Genomic DNA, 25,592 nt, shown 5'->3' with positions numbered 1-25,592 from the left:
CACATTTTTGTTTTCCTGCATTTTTCTGTTTTTAACAATTGTCTACCAAAAGCATGATACCACTTTCCAGCCCATTTTTTAAAGTTTCCTCTCAAAATGTCCAGATGCATCAGCTATTATAGCCTATTTGTCATCCCTGGGAAGTCTTCCAGGAAGTTTTCTTTCTAGACCACTCTAGGCTCATGAATGGCCCTCCAGGCGTGGTACACAGCAGCCCTCCTGAGATCTTCCTCGTTATCACCCTGGGGATGCCCTTCCCCTCTCACCATCAACATTTTCCTCTTTCTTGTTTACTCTTTTTGATGGAATACCTCTCCCAGTGCTTCCTTAAGATGGTGACATTTTTGAGATATTCCATACTTGATTCATCTACCTTCTTATCTTGTCTTCATCCTACCCTCAATTTTGTTTGGCTGATGCCAGACTTTCTGGTTAAATATCATTTCCTATCAGAACTTTGAAGATATTGTTGCATTATGTCCTAGTTTCCAGTGTTGTTTAAAAGTCTGAAACCCTCTGAATCATGACTCTCTACATGTGACATGTTTTTCCAGTGCCTCGAATTCTGAAATCTCACATTCATGGGTAGTGCTATGAGTCCATTAATATGGAAGCACTTGGTGGAATCTTTTAGTAATGGAATCACATGTTCTTCAGTTCTGGGAAGTTTTCTTGAAATAATGTTATTTCTTCTCTTTCTTTTTCTCTAGAGCTCCATTTGTGTGGACGTTGGACCTCTTGAGCTCTTTAATTTTTTTTCTTCTCCCATTTTCATCTCTTTACCTACTCCTACTCTACTTTCTAGGAAAATGACCTACGGATTTTTCATTTCTATTCCATGTTTTTAATTCAAGAACGCTTTTCTTATTCTCTGCATACAGTATATATGATATCCTGTTTTTATTTCAGGACTGTATTATCTCCTTTTATTTCTGTAAAGATATTAATTAACAAGATTTTTTTTTCTCCATAAGCTTTCTTTTCTCACCATAGTCACTGATTGCTCCAAGTTTCCTTCTTGTTTGTCCTGACCTGTTTCATGTTAGAGGCTTCTCCCACAGATAAGCAATCCTTAGATTTCTGCATATAATTTAAAATGGAGAACTAAAAACTGACTGGCATCTCCAAAAACGACAAGGGCTTGGTCATCTGGAGCTTCACTGTAGAGTGATGTGGCTTGTCCATTAATTTGAAAAACATTCAGGGAAATACTTTCAGATCTCTTCTTGGGCTAGTCTTTGTCTCCCTAACCCCTCAGGCTAAAGACTTGACTCCCACAGTCCTAGGACCCACGTAGATGAAGAGCTTTGGAGGAAATGTCTCAAAACCAACTATGTCTATGTTTAATTAACAGGCAGGATTAATGTGTTCAATTACCTGTTTTCTGTAGTGAATCCCTAACCTCAACAGTGCTTGGCATTCCCACATCTTGAGATCCTCTGGTGCACTCTCCACAGAAGAAATCCCCAGCCTTCTTCCACAGTGGAGGAAGAGTGGTCCAGGATACATGGAGTGGGAGAGGGCACCTGAGGTCTTACAACTACCAGAGGGACTTGCCACCAACTTCCAGGCTTTGGGGGAATTATGTCATGTAAATCAGACTGGTTCTCAGCTTTCCCTCCTGCTAGTTCAGGGTTCAATTTTCCTCATCTACTTTCTAGCCTACAAAAATCTATTGCTCACAGGAGAAGATGTTCAACACCATTGGTCATTAGGGAAATGCAAATCAAAACCACAGTGACGTACCACCTCACATCTGCTAGATAGCTGTAATTTTTTTTTAATATATAAAATAACAGGGTTGGCGAGGACATGGAGAAATTAGAACCCTCATACATTGCCCAGGGGAATGTAAACTGGTGCGGCTTCAGTGGAAAATAGTTTGGCAGTTCTTCAATCAATAAACTTAACATAGAATTACCATGACCCGTCAATTCCACCCCTAGGGATACATCCAAAAAATTGAAAACAAGTGTCCAAGAAAATGTGTACAATAAAGTTCATAGCAGCATTAGTCATAAAAAGCTACAATATGGAAACAAACCCAAATATCCATCATCTGATAAATAGATAAACAAAATGTGACATATTCAAACAGTGAAATAGTATTCAGTCACAAAAAGGAATGAAGTACTGACATATGCTGCAACACGGAATAACCTTAAAAACACCACTCTGAGTGAAAGAAGCCAGACACAAAAGGTCACATATTGTATGACGCCATTTATGTGAAATATTCAGAAAAGATATTTCATAGAGACCAAGCAAACTAGTGGTTGCCAGGGACTGGGGAAAGGGAGAATGGTGCATGATACTTAATGACTGTAGGGTTTCCTTTGGGGCTGTTACGAATATTCCACAACTAGATAGAGGTGGTAGTTGCACAACATAGCGAATGTACTAAATGCCACTAAATTGTATAATGTAAAATTATTAAAATGGTCATTTTTCTGTTGTAAATATTTGAACCACAAATTTTAAAAATCTTCTGCTGATGCATCCACTCTTGTAATCTCCACATCCCCTGAGTTTATGCTTTTTCAAGTCTTTTTGCTCTCTTTTATAGGGCTTCAGGCAGGAAACAAAAGATTCATGGGTTCCATCTGCCAGTCTCACCCAAAAGTCTACCCAAACACTATTTAAAGTACAAAGGCAAGTATTTGCCCAGGTGATGGAAAACACAAAGCATTGTAAGGCTGTATCCCACCACCAAGGAGTTTATAATCAAGCTGGGATTTAAAAAATAGTAATAATAATGAAAGAAAACCACACTATGCAATAAACTATAATGGCTAGAATAGTTTAAACAGTATGTCATGGAGATCAAAGGAAAGAGTTGTGGCTGTGGATATTATGAAAGGCTTTGCAATAATCACTAAATTGAGGCCAGGTAAGAAATAACCTAAAAGAGAAGATTTTCCTGGTAAGTTGGCTCAGAAATGAGTCAAGCACAGGAAAACAGAACTATGTTTAGGATATGGTCAAAGGACCAGCTGGGCCACTTTGTAAGGAATTTTTTACAGAGAAAACAAGTGGCCTAGGGTCAGATTGTTAAGAGCTTATTTGCTTATCTGACCTGTCCTTTGTGGCGGGGGAAGGCTTCCAGATACAATTATCTCAATCCTGACCACATCACATCGGGTTAAACTGTATGCATCCGCCAACCCATTCAGAACCTTCCAATCTGGACTTAATCCTAGGCATTTCCATCTTCAGCTCTAGAAGATAAACTGCCATCATAAAACACAGAGTCTAATCTACTGGAGAATTTAGGACTCTTGGCATGACAGGCCTGGGCTCACACACCCGCCCAAACTTCCACACAAAAGGCACTCGTGAACCACACTTCTCTCTCGTCCATCATTCTGACTCATCCCTGGAAGTGGGAGCAAGTAACAAATGCTGACTGGTAACCAAATGGCCCCTGAAGGCTGAAGATGTGCTCTCCTTCCCAATCAAACAGGGATGTCAGAGAATCGGAGTAGCGATGCTACAAAGCTGGGGGCGGTGGCGGGGTTGGGGTGGGGGTGGCCAAAGCTTGTCAGTGGGCTGGGAGGGAAGGTAGTCATCATCCAAACCTTGGTACCCAGGGCTGGGCTTCCCAGCTTCATAAGCCAACAAATTCTCACTCTGACTTTTGCAAATGTAAGTTGCATTTTTGTCACTTACACCTAAAAGGGTCATGATTAATACATACTCCCACAAAAGCCCCAATACCACTGGGCTCAATCATCTTAACTTAAAAGCGCCTTCAAACTCTAGTTCCCATTAAATCAACTAATGTTTAAGTTCCTTAGACATCTTCATGTCTTCTTCACATCAACTTGTACATTTCAAGTAAGTACTCCACAGATGCTGGATAGATGGATGGACAGAACGAAATTTAGAAAAAGACAGAAAAACAAACAAGTTTATACTGTATAGCACAGGGAACCATATTCAATATCTTGTTGTAACCTATGGTAAAGAAGAAGATGAGAACGAATGTATGTGTGTCCCTATGTGACTGAAGTATTGTGCTGTACACCAGAAATTGACAAACATTGTGAATTGACTGTACTTCAATAAAATTATACTTTAAAAAATAAAATAATAAATTGAGAGCAATAAAAATTTAAAAAAAGAAAAGACAAAAAATATACTTAACATTATAGAAGTTTCTGCTTCATTTCTTGTTTCTTCATCCTCTAACTCCAAGCTCTCTGTTCTGAATTCCTTAAAATAGACTCCCATTAGGTCCTCATCTCATGACTACAGAGGCCACAGTTATAATGCAGGAGCCATCTACACAGTCCATCAGGGTAATCTATAACAACCCCCTATTTCTCAACCCAAGTGACCTTGGGAAAGGAACAAAGGAGAAAGAAACGTCTGATGTTTCGAGAGTCTCTATACGAGGCATCATACTAAGTGCTCTGTAGCCATTCTCTCACACAGTAACAACCAGGGTCTGAATCTTAGGTATCTGATCACCACTATACAGGTGAGGGACCCAAAGACAAGTTGAAAATCTTGCCCAAGGTCATACAATTACACAAAGAACAGATTCAACCTTGGGTATTTCTGCCTCCACAATCCACTGAGTCTCAAGGCATGGATAAATGCCTATGTGATGTGAGTTGAGAGCCCTAAAAGACTCATTTCTACATTACTGTCTTTTTCCTTGAGTTTAGAAATTCTAACTTAATTCTTTGGGTTGCAGAAACTCTTTATCAGTCATCAACTACTTTAATGTGAATTATTTTTTGATCTACCACAAAGCTAGTAAGTTATCCCCCTACTGCAGATGAGAAAACAGAGGCCCAGAGAAGGCCAATCAAAGCCATCCATTGCTGGAGTCTTGAGTCTTCTAACTCCACGTTTTCAGTTGCTTCTTTTGGACACTAAGGGAACTAGTGCCTCAGGAAGGGGCAGACAGAAGAAAGGATGCAGCCAACTCAGAGCAAGGAAGCTACAGGCTAACTCTGTTATCGCACAATCTATACTGGACTCGAGACTGGACTGAGATAGCCCAGCATTATCACTAGGAGAACCACACGTCCCAGCCTGAGGTAGCCCCTGCTTGTGCATGTTTGCCCAACATAATCATTAAATAGCACCTTCCTTCGTATTCTGAGGTGTCACAACTTGGATGATACATCATGTGGTCACTTGAGTTATCACCCACCACACGCAGAGATGGGAGAGGCCCCCACACCACAGTCCCTGCACAGCTCCCAGCTATGTGTTTCAACTGAGTGCAACTGAGTCCTCTTGCTTCCCGTGTCAGATGAAATTAGAAAACAGGATTACAGCAGTTCACACAGAGGCCAACAGACAGCAAAACTGGGCACCTGTCGTACAAGCGCTTTTCTTCCTTCGGTAATTACTGGTTGCTCAGCAAGCTTAGCACCGACACCCGAGTGAGCAACTATGCAATTATGGGAAGGCTTGAAAGAAGGATGCCCTCAGCGTGACCCAGCCTTTGCTGGGACACATGCGCACGCACACTCAAGCACCTGTTGTCACAAGCTCTCCACCCCGCGAGGGCCAGAAGAGCAGTAACAGCTTCCAGGCGACAGCACCTTACAGCTGGTGAAGCTATTTGACCCATGTTACCCCATTTGCTTCCCAACACCCTCATGATGAGGGAGGGCAAGTGGTCTAACTACAAGTGGTGAAACTATGGTTCAAAGAAGAGAAATAGTTGCTCAAGGTCACACTACTGGAGGAGGTAAAGCAGGGGGCAAGAACCCGCCTGTTTTGATTGATGCTCAAATGCCCCTTCACCAACCACATGCATCCAAGCACCAGCACTCAGCTCAGAGCCGCCCTCCAGCCCTGACTCTGAACAATACTTCTAGGGCCTGAGGTCACTCCTCCACTCAGTGGCCTCTGCATCCTACCTACCCCAGAGCTTCAACCCGCTCTCCACCCTTCCACACGCCCCTTTAATGTTAGTTTCATTTCTATTAGGTAGCATTTAGTATACAACTTCTCTATGTTCAGCCCCAAGGTAATCTAAGGCTTGGCCCCAGCCCCACAGCGCTAATAACCCCAGGGTATAGGAGATGGAAGGAGGGCCTGGTGCTCCGAGCTCAGGCCTCCTGTGCCACCCATGGATAATATGCCTCAACTCTTTGTGTTTCAGTTTCTTTCTAAAACAAGGAGGATGAACTAAATTAGAGGTTCATCCTGGCAGCCAGAAGGTTGCACCCACTTCCCCAGATGTCTAGAATTGGCCAACACAGCATTTTTATGTCATCCTTTAAAATCCTTATGCGTTACCCCCACCACTCCTAATGACCTGACATGAAGGTGCTTTGTTTGCTTTTTCATGTTCTCTGCATGAGGCTTTTGAGTTTCTAACCCAGATGACCTCTAAGGCCCTCCCAGTTCACAGTCTAGTTTTAAGACACAGCAGACTCTGAAGCCAGACTGCAACCTACTAGCTGTGTGACCTCGAATGAGTTATTAGCTTCCCCATCCGCTACCTGAGGATAATCACAGTACCTACTTCACAGGGTTGTTAAGAGGGTTCAGTAAGTTAACACCTGTAGGAGGTATGAAATAGTGTCAGCGTCAGTAGGTGTTACACACTTGATAGCAATTACCTTCCATTACCGCCACTGCTCCCATCAAGTAAGAGTTAATAATGCAACAAACTTAACAAAGAGCCAAACTGAACAGATGAAAAAAATAAAAGGGACTTTTTTTTTGTCATCTGTTCCTCTGAAAAGGGACTTTCTTCTATTTCAAGTGAGTATCTCAATCACACCTTCATCTCTGCTTTTCCATACTCTGACAAGCGACCTTCTGCCTTTCTTTGTTTTTTGAGACTATTTTCTAGAGCAGTTTTAGACTCATAACAAAAATGAGTGGAAGTTACAGAGATGTTCCCATCCACCTACTGCCCCAACTCATGCATAGCCCTGCCCATTACCAACATCCCCCACACGAGTGGCCAGTTTGTTACCACGGATGGACCTACACTGACACATGACCATCATCCATAGTCCACAGCTTACATTAGGGTTCACCCTTAGTACTGGACATTCTATAGGCTTGGATAAACATAATGTGTGTGTATAATACAAATGTGTCCACAACACAAACATGTGTCCACAATTACAGGAATACAGAGTCATTTTACTGCCCTAAAAATCCTGTGCTCCACCGATTTACCTCTCCCTCCCCTCTAATCCCTTGCAAAAACTGATCTTTGCCTCTTCCAGAATGTCATATAGTTGGAATCACACAGTACGTAGTCTTTTCAGACTGGCTGGTTTCACTTAGTAATACGCATTTAAGTTTCCTCCATGTCTCTCCATGGCTTAATAGCTCTTATCTTGTTAGCACTGAATAATATTCTAGTCTCTGGATGTACCACAGTTAATTTAACCATTCACCTACTGAAGGACATCTTTGGTTGCTACTAGGTTTTGGCAATTATGAGGAAAGCTGCTATAGAGATCTATGTGCAGGTTTCTGTGTAAACCTAAGTTTTCAACTCTCTTGGGTTAATACCAAGGAGCATGATTGCTGGATTATATGGTCAGAGTATACGTATTTTTTTTTTTTAAGAAACTACTCTGGTGCAGTGTCCGTTAAGGCTTTTGGCATATTTTCTAATCAAGTTGTTTTCTCATTAAGTTTTAGGAGGGCTTTGTATATTCTGAATAACATCGTTTATGGATGTGCCGTTTCTAAATATTTTCTCCTGGTCCGTGGCTTTGTCTTCTCAGTCTGCTGACACTGTCTTTTGCAGAGCATGAGTTTTTAATTTTTATTTTTTTAATTAACGTATAGCTGAGTTACATTATATTAGTCTAAGATGTATAGTAGAGTGATTCAGTATTTTTTTTTTTTTTTTACACATTATACAGACTCAAAGATACAGAAAACAAACTTGTGGTTACCAAAGGGGAAAACAAAGGGGGGAGGGACAAATTAGGAGCATGGGATTAACAGATACAAACTACTATGTATAAAATAGATAGGCAACAAGGATATACTGTATAGCACAGAGCATTATAGCCATTATCTTGTAATAACCTACAATGGAGTATAATCCACAAGTTTTTAATTTTAATTAAATCCAGCTTAATTCTTTCTTTCATACATACATCATGAAATTTTTAGATATAACACCAAAGACGTCATCATATCCAAGATCATATAGGTTTTCCCCTATGTTATCTTCTAGGAGTTTTATAATCTTTCGTTTTGCTTTTAGGTCTATGAACCATTTTGAGTTAATTTTTGTGAAGAGTGTAAGGCCTAGATTTTGGTTTTTTGCATGTGGGTGTCCAGTTGTTCCAGCACGATTCGTTGAAAAGACTAATTGCTCCACTGTGTTCCCCTTGCTCCTCTGTCAAAGGTCAGTATATTTATGTGGGTCTATTTCGGAGCTCTTTACTCTGTCCCATTGCTCTTTCTTTTGCCATATCTTTTTTTAACTAAAGTATAGTCAGTAATAATGTGTCAATTTCTGGTGCACAGCAAAGTGTCCCATCCATACATATCACATACATTCATTTTCATATTCTTTTTGATTAAAGGTTATTATAAGATATTGAATATAGTTCCCTGTGCTATACAGAAGAATTTTGGGGTTTTTTTATCTTTTTTTATACAGTAGTTAATATTTGCAAATCTTGAACTGCCATATCAGTCTTAATCACTTACTTTATATTAAGTCTTGAAGTTGGGTAGTGCCCTCCAACTTTGCTGTTCTCCTTTCATATTGTGTTGGTTATTCTCAGTCTTTTGTCTATCCATATAAACTGTAGAATCAGTTTGTCAACATCCCCAAAATAACTTCCTGGGATTTTGAGTGAGATTATACTGCATCTACCGATCAAGTTAAGAACATCTTGACAATATTGAGTCTCCCTATCTATGAATATGGAGTATCTATTTATTCATTTCTTCTTTGGTATCTTTCATCAAAGTTTTATAATTTTCCTCATATAGATCTTGCATGGTTTTTGTTAGATTTATACCTAAGTATTTCATGGGAGGTGGGGTGCTAATATTAACTTCAAAATCCACTTGTTCATTGATGGTATATGACATTAACCTTGTATCCTGCAACCTTGCTACAATCTATTACTTCCAGAAGGTTTGGTTGATTCTTTCAGATTTTCTACATGGATGATTGCATCACCTGTGAACAAAGAATTTTATATCTTCCTTCCCAATCTGTATATTTATTTTCTTTTCTTGTCTAGTTACATTAGCTAGGACTTTCAGTATGATACTGAAAAGCAGGGGTAAGGTAAAATCCTTGCCTTATTCTTTATCTCAGTGAGAAAGCTTTGAGTTTCTTACCATCAAGTATGTTAGCTGTAGGGTTTCTTTTTTTTATATATATAATATTCTTTATCAAGCTGGGGAAGGTCCCCTCTATTCCTAGTTTACTGATAGTTGGGTTTTTTTTGTTTTTGGTTTTGGTGTTTTTAGTCATTAAGGGCTGTTGGATTTTGTCAACTGCTTTTTCTATATTTGTTGCTATGATCATATGATTTTTCTTCTTCAGGCTATTAGGTATGTTGGATTACATTAGCTGATTTTCAAATGCTGAGCCAGGCTTGCATACCTGGGATAAATTCCACTGGGTTGTGGTGTAGGATTCTTTTCATATGTCACTGGATTCAATTTGATAATATTTGTTGAGGATTTTTGCATCTGTGTTCATGAGAGACATAGGTCTGTGGTTTTCTTATAACGTCTTTGCCCAATTTTGGTATTAGGGCAATTCTGGCCTCAGAGTTAGGAAGTAGTCCCTCTGCTTCTACCTTCTGAAAGAGACTGTGGAGAATTAGAATGGTTTCTTCCATTTTTAAATGTTTGGTAAAATTCACCAGTGATCCATCTGGGCCTGGTGCCTTCTGTCTGTGAAGGTTATTATTAATTTTAAATAGATATACACCTATTCAGATTATCTGTATCTTCTTGTGTGGGTTTTGGCAGAATTGTGTCTTTCAAAAAATTGGTCCATTTCACAGAGGTTATCAAATTTGTGGGCACAGAGTTTTTCATATTTTTATTATCTTTTTAAAGTCCAAGGGATCTATAGAGATGTCCCCTCTTTCATCTCCGATATTAATAATTTGTATCTTTGTATTTTTCTTAGCCTGACAAGAGGCATATCAATTTTACTGATCTTTCCAAAGAAATTTTTGGCTTTGTTGATTTTTTCTACTGATTCCTGTTTTTTATTTCTTTTCTTATGTTTACTTTAGATTTAATTTGCCCTATCTTTTCAAGTTTCCTAAGGTAAAGCTTAGATTATTGTTTATATTTCTTTTTTAATAAATGTATTCATTGCTATAAATTTCCCTCTAAGCACTGCTTTTGCTGCACCCCCAGAAATTTTGATAAGCTACTTTTATTCAAAATATTTTTAAATTTCTCTTAAAATTTCTTCTTTGACTCATGTGCTATTTAGAAGTTTGTTGGTTAATCTCCATGTACTTTGGGATCTTTCAGTTATCTTTCTGTTACTGATTTCTAGCTTAATTCTAAGTAGTCTAAGAGCAAACATTGTATGATTACTATTAGTTTTAATTTCTTAAGGTGTGTTTTGTGTCCCAGAATGTTGTCTGTCTTGGTGAATGTTCCATGTGAACCTAAGAATGTGTATTCTGCTGCTGGTGGATCAAGTCACCTATACATACCTGTTCTATTATATCCAGTTGATTGTTGGGTGTTGTTTGGTTCAACTATGTCCTTCCTGATTTTCTGCATACCAGTTTTCCCAACGCCATTTATTCAGGAGACTATCCTTACCCTACTGAGTATTTCTGGCTCCTGTCAAATATTAATCATATATGTGTGGGTTGATTTCTGTGCTTTCTATTCTGTTCTATTAGCCTATGTGTCCATTTTTACACTAGTACCATACTGTTTTGATGACTACAGCTTTGTGATAGTTTGAAATCAGATGTATAATGCCTTCAGCTTTGTTCTTTCTCAAGATTTCTTTGGCTTTGGGTCTTTTGTGGTTCCATATGAATTATAGGAATCATTAGTCTATTTCTGTGAAAGGTATCATTGGAATTTTGATAGGAATTTCACTGAAGCTACAGATGGCACTGGGTAGGCAACAAGTTTGTGTATGTTTGTTTGGTATTCTGAAACTTTACCGAGTAGTAAGTCATTTATTAGTTCTATTTTTTTTGTTGTTGTTTTTGTTTTGGTGGAGTCTTTAGGATTTTCTATATACAAGATCATGTCATCAGCCAACAGTTTTACTTCTTCCTTCCCAATTTGGATGCCTTTTCTCTTTTTCTTGTCTAATTGTTTTGGGAAGGGCTTCCAGAACTATTTGAATACAACTGGTAAGAATGGGCACTGTCTTGTTCCTGATCTTACAGGGAAATATTTCAACCTTCCACCATTGAGTATGATGTCAGTTGTGGACTTGTTAGATACAACCCCTATTATGTTGAGGTATGTTCCTTCTATACCCAATTTGTTTAGAGTTTTTATCATGAAAAGATGTTAAATTTTCTCAAATGCTTTTCCTGCCATCTATTGAGATGTAGATCCAAGTTTCTGACCTACATCTTTCTCCTCTCTAAAGAAGTTAATTTAAGATTTCTTGCAAGGTGGGTCTACTGGTACATTTTTTTGTTTGTTTGTTTCTCTGGGAAGTATTTCTCCTTCACTTTTGAGGGATAATTTTGCAGGGTACAGAGTTCTAGGTTCAGATTTTTTTTTCCCTCTTAACACTTTAAAAACATTATTCAACTCTCTTGCATGGTTTCTAAGAAGTTAAATGTAATTCTTATCTTTGCTCCTGTATAGGTTAAGTGTTTTTTCCTTTGGCTTCTCTCAAGATTTTTTTAACTCTGATTTTCTATAATTTGAAAATGATTTAACTATGTGTAGTTTTTTGACACTTACACTGCTTGCTGTTACCTGAGTTTCTTGGATCTGGGATTTGGTATCTGAAATTAATTTAGGGGAAATTGTTGCAAATATTTCTTGTTTCCTTCTCTCTTCTTTGTCTGGTATTCCCATTATGGGCATGTTACCTTTTTTGTAGTTGTCTTACAGTTCTGTATTTTTTCTAATTGCTTTGCAGTTTGAGAATTCTATTGAGATATCCCCAAGGTCAGAGATTCTTTCCTCAATTTTTACCGGTATACTAATAAGCCCATCAAAGGCATTCTTCATTTTTATTAGTGTTTTTGATCCCTAGTATTTCTTTTTGGTTCTTAGAATTTACATCTCTCTGCTTACATTGCTCATCTATTCTTGCATGCAATCTACTTTATCCATTAGAGCCTTTGTGGTATTAATCCTAGCTGTTTTAAATTCCTAATATGATAATGTCAACATCTGTGCCTTATCAATCCAGTTCTGAGACTTGCTCTATCTCTTCCAACTGTGTTTTCTGCCTTTTAGGATGTCTTGTAATTTTCTCTTGATAACTAGGCATAAAGCACTAAGTAAAAGGAATCGTTGTAAATAGGCCTTTAGTAATACATGGGGGGAAGGGGAAGCATTTTCTAATTCTATCATTAGGGTTCAGCCTTTTAGTTTCAGACCCTGTGCCTCTGGACCGTAAACTTCACGTGTGCTTCTCAGTTTTCTCTAGACAGGCTGGCTGGAGTAGGCTGGAGTTGGGTATTCCCCTTCTTCCAGGTAAGTTAGGCTCTGGTGAAGTAATTCTCCTGAGAGCAGATCTGAAGAACAGAATGCTCTGGCATATTTCAAAGTCATTCCTTTCCCTTTCCTCCTGTCAAGAAGCATGATGGGATTTCTCTCCATGTTTACTGTGAGAACCTGGGAGAGCTCCAGGAGGTAGACCTCACAAAAGTGTGGACAGCCACCCAATGACCGGGTGCCCTGCAGTTATTAACTCTCACGAGTTGTGCACACTGAACCTCCAGCAATTTGTCAATTACAGCTGAGGTTTCTCTGCCCAGGTACTGGTCCCCAGGGAGGTTGCTACTCTGGTGAGTTGAGATTCTCTGTCTTTGCCTCTCTCACCAATTTTGAGGGCACTAGTTTGCCCTGTGACCTCAATCCTCTTATGGATCTAAGTAGAGAAGTTGATATTTCAGTGTATTCAGTTTTTCAGTTGTTGTTAAGATGTGATAAACTTATAGGCTAGTTTCATTTTGGACCAGAAACCTCAAGTCTTTTTTCTTTAACTGAGGTGAAATTCATTATGACATGAGATTACCTACTTTAAGGTTAACAATTAAGTAGCATTTAGTACATTCACAATGTTGTACAACTATCACCCCTGTCTAGTTCCAAAATATTTTCATCTTAAAAGGAAACTCCATACCCATTAAGTAGTTACTCCCTCCCCAGCCCCTGACAACCACTCAGCTACTTTCTCTATGGATTCGTCTATTCTGGATATTTCATTTAAATGGAATGATAAAAAATGAATTTTTGTGTCTGCTTCTTTCATTTAGACTAATGTTTTTAAATTCTATCTACACTGTAGCACATATCAGTACTTCATTTCTTTTGAGGGTTGGATAATAATCCAGTGTATGGATATAGCATATTTTGTTCATTCATTCATCAGTTGTCAGACTTCCTGCGCTTTTTCTGCTAGCCAGAATAGAAGTTCTCAAGTGTCTTCAGGGCCCTGTCACCCTCACCAGGACCCCTTTCAGGCCTAGACACTCTGACCCCATCCAATACACATTCTGAACAGACACTAGAAAGAGCTTGTGCTCTAGCCCCTCCAGATGAGGGCAGGGATCCTCCTCACACCAAAGGCAAAGAAACATAGGATATCTGGAGACATTTAAGGGTTTGGTTGTTACGTTTGAAAAAGGAAAAAAAAGAATCTAGTCAGAAGATTCCTGTCCTGGGAATCAAGAAGGAAAAAGGAAACAACAGGAAAAAGGGGGCTGCCTTTGAATCAACTGTACCATGAACAGAAGTAAAGCCAAGCTGCACAGGTTATGTTCTGGAAAAGAAATACTCCCAAAGCAGAAATAATCACTCCTTAATATTCACAAGGTGACTTCGGAACTTCAGGAAGGCACTTGAGAAAGCTACTAAGAGAAATATGTCCACTTTTGCCACCTAATGTCTTCTCGTCCATTGTGGCAGGTGGAATCACACCTTCCCCCACCTCGACCCTGCAAGATGTCTATGTCTTAATGCTACAACCTGTGAGTATTACCTTACATGGCAAAAGGGACTCTGCTTGTGTGATTCAATTAAGAATCTCGCAATGGGGAGATGACCCCGGATTATCCAGATGGGCGCAATGTCAGCACAAGGGTCCTTCATAAGAGAGAGCATTTCCCAGAGTAAAGAAGGAAATAAGAAAACAGAAGCAGAGGTTGGAGTGATCCAGGGCCACAAGCCAAGGAATGCAGGCCGCCCTCTAGAAGCTGCAAAGGTAAGAAAACAGATTTCCCGTAGAGCCTCTAGAAAGAACACAGCCCTGCCGACTCCTGATTTTAGCTCAGTAAGACCTATTTTTGGACTTCCGACCTCCAAGGTGTAAGACAATAAATTTGTGTCATTTTAAGCCACTGTGTTTGTGGTAGTTTGTAGCAGCAGCAAAAGGAGACTAACAAACCCATTGAAAATTCCCAGCATTCCTGTAATTTACCAACATACGTTAGGGTACTCTGAGAAGTTGGTCGTTCTCTGCAAGTCACAATATTTGTGTCTTCGTGATAAAATGTGCTGTCTGCATATAAGAGAGAAAGCCAACACATACACAAAAGAATGAGAGATGAGAGAGCACACGTGTGCATGCACATAAGGAAACCTGGAACTAGAAGCAAAAATTGACCCTGAAGTTTGTTACAACTGGAATGGGGGGGGGGGGTCCTTAAGGATCACAAATTTTTCACATCTGCCATAAAACATTTCATGGCACCATCAAATCAGATGGGCCCTGGTGAAAGGTTTTTAACAACTACCCTGTGTGGTAAAGCTCAGAAAATGAACTTTCAATTCTCCTAATTTTCCAGTTAAGTGAATCTGATTCTCTCCACAGAGAGGGAAATTAAACTCCCCCAAACCAAGAAAACCCCTTTTTCCACATAACAACTGATATGGTAAAGATAAAACTTGGCCATGTAATGGCTTCGTTACTCTTGTTGCAAACCATCTGTCAAATTTTGTTTAACAAGTAAGGTAAATTCAAGAGAAATAAATAACAGTTTTCTGCAAACCCTCATGTCCACACAGGTATACTTTAAATGAGCTACGCTTGACATAAAGCACACACACTTACTTTCTCAATTTCCTGGCAATGCACTCTTGCTTAAATACACAACCACGGAGCACAGAGAGAGATGCAAATCATTCCTCCTCCTCCTCGCTCCCCACCTCCCTCCCATCTGGTTCCTCTGGGAACTCAGACCCAAAGCAGTTCTGCTGCTTCCCAGCTGCCAGCTCCCAAGAACCCTCACAACTTGCCCTCATGACCATAGGCCTCTTAAAACAAACAACACATAAATCAGCAACAAAAACTAACTCAACTTCAAACCAGCCCGTTCCAACGTTAATAGTGCCTCTGTTGTCAATAAACCTATATTTGACTTCTCCTATTTTTATGCGTATTTTATTTATAAATTACTAATGCTTTTCCTGGAGCAAAATGGTCAAAGTAATAGTCTGCACTGAGCCATACTCCATCAGCGAAGAGAGAAAAAAGAAGAAAAAATACAGTTCAAATTGAGTCAAGGAGAGAGAACTATTAGCTGTGAATACATGGGCATTTCCTGATTCTGCCTGATCTCCAGGACCTACAGCTTCCATCCCACCTACCAGGAGGGAGCCAGTACTTTGTGGACTCTATGCCGCTGTCACTGAGGCAGAGGGAAAGTGGAAGCCACCATTGTGAGGAGCTGTTCTAATCCAGCTGTGCATTCTCTTCAGACAATAGTACTGGTGTACTTGTCCAAACTGGAGGAAGTGTACAGGTGACGGTGGTGGTTTTTTCCTAAGTGAGAGCTGACTACAAACCAGGTACAGGACAGAACCCGCCAGACACTCAGACATGCAAAGAACTTGCAGAAGCAATAGTCCTCTCTTTCCTGAACTTCAGAACAAGCCGGGATATGGTGCTTGCTGAAGGAGATGAAAGAGTGAGCTGCTCGCAGAAGACAGCAGAAAAGGAAGAAATTGGGATTTAACATGAAGTTCCAGCTCTTTTCTTGCCCAGAAACCCTAAGACTCAGTTCTCTCCCATGAAAAGCTGTCCATCTAATGGGTTTGGAAGATGAAGTGACTTCTATAAAGGGAACACAGGAAACGGATGACAACCCAAGTGTCTTTGAGCCATTCAGCTTAAAGGAAACATTCTCCTTCTGATTGCTGGTTCAAGTAGTTCAAATCATGGGTTGCTTTTTACAGAACTTGGGAGCTGGGACTATTACATGGGTGGGTAACGTCTGTCATCTGGGGATGAGAACAGCCTCCAACATGCCAAGGCCTCCTCCAAGCTGACCTAATATGCAAACAGACACATGGAGTCCCACCTTCCAAACATCACAGGTTCACAGCAGCTAAGAGCAGGACAGCACCTCAGAGCTGGGCTTGTCCAGCCCCCCATCACTCAGGAAACAGTGGCTCACAGCCCCACCATATGTTGAGGGGTTGAGTTGTAACCAGAATCCTGGTTTTCTCACTCCTCCTGTGTTTTCTTTTCAATCCACAGAAGGCAGGGCTCCTCCAGGAGCAGACAGAGTAGGCGGGAGTGTGGCTGCAGTGGGAGCCAGGAAGGAGAGGGTCTGCTCCAGTGCCAACTGCTCTTTTTTCCCCTCAAGGGACCGGCTAGGGAACGAGCAGGTACCAACTCAGACCAGTGGCCTGGTCTTTTAGGGATGCATGTGGCTGTTCCGGAGGAAGATGACCTGTTCTCCTGCCTCAGGGACCAGGCCAGTCCCATCCTTCCTGGGCTCACTCAGCTTTTCCCCCTGCGCTCCCTTCTGCCTGTATGGCCAATGTCCCCAAATTTTCCAGCCTTGCCATAAGACCAGCCTCCTCCTTCCCTGTAATAACTGTCACACACCACCACCCATTCAGGTGGCCAAGAGAGCAAACCTAGGTTTATGACTTAGAGGGGCCAGGCTATGGGCAAAGGGGCTTTCAGCCTGAAGCTGGCAGGCATCACCCATCCCAAACTCCATCACCCTTCAGAATTCAGCTCAGAACCCCACTCCTTCCTCCAGCAAGCCTTTCTCATACCCTTGTGTGTTTTCACATCATGGATCACTCCACCCTCTCCAAGTGCTCTGAAGTAATCTTAAGAACTAATATGTCAGGGACCAGCTTTAGTCTCAGGGGCACGCTAGCATTTCCACTGTTCTTCCTCTCAGACTCCCTCCTCCCCTGAGCCTGGGAAATCGTACTCTAGTACCAGAGTCAGCCAGCTCTTCTATCATCGTGCCTCCTTCCAAGTCTTTCTTATCCTTGGGTCTAAACTGTTGACATTCAAAAGCCAGGATCAGACTCTTCTGTTTTCTACTATGTCATCACTTGAATAAAGTGAGAATAAAATACCCAAGCTTACAAAAAGAGGTGTAAAGAAATAAATATAGATTGAACAACAACTAAAAAAAAAGCTCAGTGATGGATCTCAAATTCAATATCCTGTCAACACGAACATTTAATGAGCAACTCTTCACTGCAAGACATTTTCATTTCTGTTCTCTCACTTGAACTCAGAACAACCCTGTCTCCATGTTGCAGACTCAGATGGCCAACAACCTCCTCAAAGCCACACAGACCATGTGCCCTCTGCCTAGACAGGCATACGGCCTCACGGCTGGGGCTGTGAGCTCATTCAGTTGCGGGGTGGTAAAGCAGAGTGGCCAAGAGTGAGGGGCCAGGTGTGAACCCCACCACCTACTAGCTGACCTCCCTGGGCCCATTTCCTCATCTGCAAAATGGCAGTAACAACAGTGCATGCCTCCTTTCCTTCTTGCCACCCCCTCCCAATGGACTGTTGGAGGATAAAGTCAGCTAACACCTGGAGAAGTACTCAGACTTCTGCCTGGCTCCGAGTGGGCCCTTCATCAGTGGAAGCTGCCGTCATCATCACCATCTGCCCGGCCAAGACCGGGCACCCAGGGAACAGCACACTGCCCTTTGCAGCCAACAAGGCAAAAAATACTGACTTAACGGGAGAATTCCTCTCTGGTCCAAACTTCCACATCTGAGAGGGAAGCACTTCAGAGGGGCTCAGCAACTAGTTCCCCTTCCCCTCAGCTCTCACAAGCCAGCCACCCTTTGGTTTTCCACATTATCCCCACCCAATTCCACTCACCCATACCAGCCTGTCCTCCTCCCCCACACCCATGCATGCTTTAAGAACTGCAGTGACTCACTTCTGAGAGATTTCAGGCCTATACTGCATCCCCGATTATCCCTCAAGCCCCTTGAAGATGTGGATGGAATCATCCCATAAGCATACTTCCGCAGTTCCCTGAATCTGGAAATGTAACTGGAGGATGTGCACCCCACCCCCAGCTTCCTGAGCCAGCTCAAGGAGAGGGACAGCCCTTGGGGTTTCTGTTTGGCTAATTTCTCTATGTTGTGGGTTCGCTCAACTTTTTATGCGTTCAGATATTTGTTTCTGCCTCACAGTACATGCATCTAATTGTGCTACAAAATATATGTTTATTTTAGATTAAGGGAGCCTATGACCAAATATTCACTGGCAGGTAAGCCTAACATGCCAGCCTCTTAATACTTCATTTAGGTCTACGGGAAAACCATGCATTCTTTTCAGTCTGGTGAATCTTACAAGACAGGAACCAAAGTTAAGGTTCTGAACTGCAGGAAAAGGAAGGACAAGGCTCACACATCCAGAAATAAGAGAAAGTGAGGAGAGACAAGACACCAAATTGTTTTAGGAAATTGTTCACAGGACAAAGTCCAATCCTTCCCCAATTCTTTTCATCAAAACTCATAGGCTTCTCCAACCAAAGGGACCAATGAAAAGAAGCTTGCAAATTCCACCCCTTATTTTACAGGTAGAGAAACTGAGGCCAGAAAAGTGAAGTGACGTGCCCAGTGTCTCCTGAGCAAAAGAAAAATGAGCCTTCAGTGAAGGGAAGGAAAATGGTGAAGCAGAAAGGATGGTCCATCTCTAACAAGGACACATGGACACCAGGCCCAGTTCTGCCACCGGTCAAGTCACACTGCCTCTCCGGGGCCCAGTCTCATTAGTCAAATGAGACCTGGGAGAAACAGACAGTAAATCACAGTGTCAACAGATAGCAGAGACAGCCTGCCGACACTCACATTCCACAACCCTCAGAGATGCAGTCTTACAGTCTAGTGCTGCTTCTAGACACAACCTTGGAAGTAGGACTCTAAGATGCACACACTGCCCACCAATACAAACACAAATTCTGTGTTAGCATGAAGCAGGTGATTTTTAACTCATGGTAGGAGTTTTGAGTTTATTGTTTACTTCATTTCTTTCTTCTTTTTCCTCCTGTTTAATACACACACACACACACACACACACACACACACACACACACACACACACAGGTGTGCGCAAGGGAAAGGTCCAACCTCTCCAGCCATTTGGGCTTCTGTTCCCAGGCAACGCTGCGCCAAGGAGGAGGGTGTAAGCCAGCAACGGTGGCCCATGAGGGCCAACAGAGAGAGGCCAAGTTCTCCCACTGTCACCACCCTAAAACACCTGGTCGGCTCTGATTAATGAGATGAGGACCAGATGCTAAAAAATGTCTGCTAAATTAAAAGAAAAAAGAAACAAAGAGAAAAGGAAAGGAAACCAGAAGCCTGCCTTTAATACAGTGCACTTTGCTTATCTGTAATGTCTTTCAACCACAGATAACAGAATCCACCACATGGAATCTAAGATGCATGCCAGGTGAAAAAACATCATAAAGACATAATAAAAAGTTCCACCAGTGCCCATAAATTGCTGGGGGACTGTTACAAGGGCAGAGCCATAAATTCTTGATGTTTCCCAAATTAGAGGGTACCAACACATATGCAGATACATTTGTGTGGGTAATTGAGGGCTAAAAATCCTACATTAAACACAGCTCCCTCCTTCAAACGCTGTTAGGGGAGCCTCCAACAGGCACACACATACAGCACACACTGTAGGAATTCAATTTGGAAACCATCATCTAAAGCACAGAGGAGAACAGGAAAGTCATATTGCTATAATGCTTAGATTATCAATCATCTTGACAGTTTATTGGCTTTATCACCACACATACCATTAAAATGATGTCTGGCCTAGACTGTCAGGAGCAAACATTAAACAGACCAGGATTAAAAAGCAGATCCCAAACAGCACTCCAGTCAAGTTTCCCTTCCACTCTGAAATTAGTTAGAGCTGACTAAGAAACTGGCGCTAGACTTTGAAGAAATATACAGCCCGAAAGGCTGCGAGTGAACTCAGACCTGACGAGCTGATAGGTAATGTCATGTTATGGCAAATCTGACTCTCCTGAGGTTGATTTATCGCGTACTCTGTGCAACAGAATGATTGCTAATGGTGGAAGGGGAAAGGAGGGGCTGTGTGTGAAAAACACTGCCGTAATTTGCCTCTTCTCACAACCAAGGGCTTGCATCAAAAGGACCCAACCAGCTCCCTAAAGTGGGCCAGGCATGCTAATAAATCCACACGACTGAGCAAACACATTAACATTACCCCCACACAGGTTATTAAAGTAATTTTACAGATTCACAAGAACCGAATAGGCAGCGGAAGAGACATTCATAATTCAAGAGCTCTAGACAGCGAAAGAGTTACGAACGCTATACGTTTTTAAAATGCTCCTGCATGTGTCACTTTGGCAAGGAAATCTCAACACAATTAAAACTATACTAGCACATCAATAGGGCTCAATTGAGAGCTGTGTACCTGCCTTTTACTAGGCCAGGGCTTTATAGATGCCTCAGGAAGAAAGGGGAAATGGGAAATTCACTGCTAATTAAAGGGAACCTTCTGTGCCTAAGGAAAAATGGTGGCATTTCTAAAATATATATAAAAGAAACACGTCTGCGAATCTCTGCCAAGGGTTTGGCTCGTTTCACAGTCCCTAGATCTGCTCTGTGTGTGTTTGGAAGTTACAGAGCCATTCTGGTGGTGATTAATTTGCTTTCCAGTACAAGTAAGTCATTAGGAAGGGTGGGGTGGGGCACAGAAAAAAAAACTGACAGGGTAGGAACTGGCCCAGAAACAATGCAAGTAAGAAATTCAAACCACGTTTTTCCAAGTTTTTTTACTCCCTTGCTTCTTTACCCAAGTGGGGGTCCCGTGTGCTCCCCGCAAGGTGACTCCAACATGATCTCTTAGGTGGAAACGCTCACAGGGACATCACATTAGACCCTTTTTCTCATTCCTTTCCCCTCAGTGGGTTTGTCAGTACCTTGGGAACTCAGTTAACTCATTGTTCACAGAAGGCTCTGGAAAACGATTGGACCAAAGCAGCCACAGACCATGAAGAGGCTGCCTCCGCAGTCCTACTCTCACTGGGGCACCCGGCTACCAAGGTCTCCCCCAGCAGGCTGTACTGCCATTTCTATGACGCTTCCAACCAGCCATCCCTCTCCAAGCAGCGCGGTCTGTTTTGCTGCTTACGTGTTGGGGGAGAAGGGTGACAATACACCATTTGCCCAGGGAGAGTCATTCCTTGTATGCCAGCTGTCATTAGGGTAAAAAAAAAAAAAAAAAAAAAATGTGATGCCAAAACACAAAACGTGCTTGCGGCTGAGCCAACACTGAACTTTATACCTGAATGAGTATCTGGGTTTGGGAACCCCAGAGAGACCCACCCACACCCCGAGCGTGCACACACTCAGGAGCATCACAACTCTTTGTACAAGAGCCAGGAGAAAAATAAGGGGTAGGACAGCCAGCATCCAAGCTCCCTACACCAGAAATTTCCTCTGCCATCACCTCTGGCTCAGATTTCCAAAGCACTTTCACTATCAGCGAGGAGGAAGCCTCCCACAGCCCTCCGTCCCTCTACCCACACCCTAAACAGGAAACAGACAGAAGGAATCTCTGCTTTCACACTCAAAGACATCAAGGCACCAAGAGCTCCACGGGGAGGTATGTAGCAACCAGTCAGTGAAATCAATCATCAAGGTCACTGGGCACTAGTCAAGGGACCAACATGGCGCTGAGCTCCTTCAGAGACACACTGGACTCTGAGGAGCACGGTCCGGGTCTCCAGAGAGACCCTACAACCAACCCAGCTGGGGAACACAACTGGCTTGTCACCAAGTACCAGAGTTTTCACTCTTTCCACCAGCCCCTGAGCTCCTGCAGAGCAGGGACGAATTCTGCTGTAAAAACAAAACCAAGGAGCACATAACAGACATGAAAAAATAAGTGGTTATTCTTTAATCAAACAATAACACAAGCAAAGAGTGAAAAAGCAGAACTAACTGTTTTTTGGTGTAGAAATCCCAGCTTTGCTGCCAATTCAGGCCTTTCTTCCACTAGTGATTGAAAGAAATCAGACAGTGGGGCCACGGGAAGCTGCATAAACTTACTCTCATTTTCCTTTCTCTAAGTCCTCCTACAACACTCTCCTCCTCCCATCACACAATGGCCAGGTCCACACTACTGTGAGTACCCCTGTTTTGGGTCACCCCAGCCTGGCTGTAATCACAGTATGGCACGACAGGATTAATGGGCATAGGGAACACTAAGAAATGAGAAAACTGACGTCTATCGTAGCCTATTCTACTTAACATTTCATTGCCTTCTATCCCGCAAAAGGCCCTACAAGATTCCCAAGAGTCATCCCAACATTAAGCTCACTGGGGTTTTTCTTATTATGAAAAATAAGCATTAAAGGTTCTGTTTGTCTTGCAGGTACGAACACAAAGTGGTGGGGGAGAGTAGAAGTCAGTCTGGTAGACTCTTAGTAGACATGTGTCAAACTCAGCTGAGACATGCAACAGTGATGTGAACAGTTAAGTAATGCAGTGTGAGAGTTAAGCAGAAAAGACAAGCCGTCGATGTGGGAACTCTTGTCATTACATGATGCAGGCATAGGAACCATGAGTGTTAGCTCACCCCAAGGAACAGCTGGGGTGGGGCATGGATCAAGAACAACTATATGGAGAGGGTAAGAATCAGCTGGCCTTTGAGGCATGGGTAGAAAGAGAAGGGCCTTCCAGGTAGGAAGGATATGGGGGGAAGTATACTGCTCTGGTAGAATAAAGGAGCCATGGAAGGGAGTCGAGCGAGCACAAACGGGATGGGGGAGAGACGGTAAGGATCCCAAGTAGAGCATGAAATGAACACCTAACACTGGCTTCTGGTCGTCTTCTACAAACTGGTCCTCTTCTGGTGTTTCCTATTTTAGTGACTCGTACCAGCATGGAGGAGATAGCTGGTTGTCTCCTGATTAACTACAACTCTGTGTGGTCATGCAACTAGGTTGTGGCCCATGGGATCTGAGCAACTTCTGGGTGGTGACTCTGAAGGGAAGAGACACATCTGTGGATGTAGTAGTAAACTGGCTAGAACCATGCTGATGAGAGCAACAGTCTAGAGACGGCAACAATACAACCGCAGGAATGTTAGTTCAACACCACGGAGCCACTGTACTGGCCCTGCAGTGCTCACACGTGGACTGTGATGTAAAAGTAATCCATTCCCATCCTGCTTACCCATTTCTGAGTCTTGTTACAATAGCCACACCTGTATTATAACTAAAACACACCTGTATTATAACTAAAACCACCTTTATTCAACCAGTTTCCAAGCCAGGTACTCAAGTGTCACTGTGGGTGCCTTCCTCTCCCTCCATCTCTCCCTCTCCCACTCCCCCTCACCAAGTTCTTCTGACGTTCATTAGTATATATCACTCAAGTTTGTCCTCTTTATCTCACTGCAATAGCCAAGTACCTCATCTACCCACATCTACTCTGACCTTCTCTGATCCATTATCACACTGTAGCCAAAGTGATTTTTTTTTCCAGACACAAATCTGATGATGTCCCCTGATGAAAACTCCCAATGGTTTCTCATTGTTGTTCAGATAACAAAAATATTTAATACAAACTACAAGGCTTCGCACAATCTCCTACCTAACTGCCTCTCTTACACCACACTCCACACCCACTTTCTGTTGGTCCCTAATACCTACAACACTTTCTCCCACCGCAGGGCCTTTACACATGCTGCTCCCACTGCCAAGAAGGCTTTTTCCTCCTCCTCTTTATTTAGTTAAATCCTACTCATTCTTCAGATCTCAACCTAAGCATCACTTGGTTAGTGAAGACCTCCCTGACCCCCTATACCAGGTCAACAGCCCCTATTACTGCATTCACTAATACATACATTTATGCACTAGTATGTACATTTTTATCCATGAGGCTTTCTCATAATATTTCTGTTTATAATTAGCTGGGTGTCTGAAATACTGTTAATTACTTGTTAATTAATTCTCTATTAATCTAATAAAATATGAAGTGACTATTACATTTATTTGGCTAACACACCCTCCTCCCCCCAGGACTGTAAGCTCAGTGAGGACAGGGACATCACGCTGAATCTCTAGCACCCAGCATGATGCCTGGCACAGAGGTACTCAGCAAGTGTTCAGTACATGAATGAACTAACACAAAAATGAATTAATGGATGGCTCTGGTATCTTCTATGGCTCTTACTCTGTTCAAACCCCTCACCCATCTGGTATCTGACTAATCAGATACCCTTAAGCTTCCAGGTTGTTGATCTTTCCAGACAAAGCAAAGGCTCTCTTAATTAAATTTTGGGGAAACACTCTGCCTGCTCTTCCTCACTCAGCTTCTTCCCCCATAAGGACAACCTACTGTGTGAGCATGGTTCCTTATTCCCAGCACAACTATTGTGACATCAATATGTAACTCAAAGGAACTGAGTATCATCGGTGTACTTAATGACCCAGTAGACAGCCACCTTGATGCAAACCAGAAGGTGGTTAATGCTCTCACAAACTGATTCTAAACCAAGGTAATCAAGGATGGCAAAAGGATTATGGCTTCTATAAACCAATAGTCACGGTTTATAACACTAATATTTCATTAACTGAATGGGAAATAGGGCATACTGGATTCCCGACCAATTATAAAGCAGCACAACTGAATCACAGGGGCTGTGGCTGAGTTCCCCAAATTTCTTAGTCCACAAGTCTAATGTCATCTGCAAACAGTACATTTTTCCTTTAAATACCCACCACCATCACCCCGGCACTGCACACCCACCACACACAGCACCCAACAGTCTCCAGCACCAGAAGTCGCAACCTCCAATATGCACAATTAAAGTGTGCCAGAAGGAGCCAGTGAACCCTCTCTCAAAACCAGCTGACCTCACATTCAAATGCAACCTTGTTTCTAAAGAAGACAAGCACAACTGTGGTACCTACAACAAAGAAAATGGGCTGTTAACTGACAATGGGCAGCCTCACCTCCAAAACCATGCATTCCCTCAAGAAAGCAGTTCCTCCCTGCCTGTTGGACTTTTACATGGTGACCACAAAAAAGCCTTGATGTGTTTCTGCTGTCTCTGCCACTGGCACTTCAGTGTTTGGGTCTCTCAGGTTCAACTCAAGAAAGTGGGTGTAGAGGCCTCATGGGAAAGGGTGGTTGCCTCTGGCTGGGGA

The 25,592-nt window shown here is 42.1% G+C and overlaps 1 protein-coding gene and 1 long non-coding RNA gene across 3 annotated transcripts in view; one reads left to right on the top strand and one right to left on the bottom strand.

Annotated features, from left to right (window-relative positions):
• LRMDA (leucine rich melanocyte differentiation associated) overlaps positions 1-25,592 on the bottom strand; it is a 1,095,017-nt gene that overhangs the window by 1,009,815 nt on the left and 59,610 nt on the right. The gene's annotated exons all lie outside the window — the stretch shown is intronic.
• Positions 1,602-14,729, top strand: LOC116667314. Its single transcript, XR_004324204.1, has 3 exons — positions 1,602-2,097; positions 3,475-3,481; positions 14,716-14,729. It is a non-coding gene; the product is annotated as an uncharacterized LOC116667314 (long non-coding RNA).

This window comes from Camelus ferus, chromosome 11 (assembly GCF_009834535.1).
Source record: "Camelus ferus isolate YT-003-E chromosome 11, BCGSAC_Cfer_1.0, whole genome shotgun sequence".
Classification (NCBI taxonomy): domain Eukaryota; kingdom Metazoa; phylum Chordata; class Mammalia; order Artiodactyla; family Camelidae; genus Camelus; species Camelus ferus.
The sequence above is the reverse complement of the archived record's forward strand: the minus strand, read 5'-3'. Positions and strand labels throughout refer to the sequence as shown.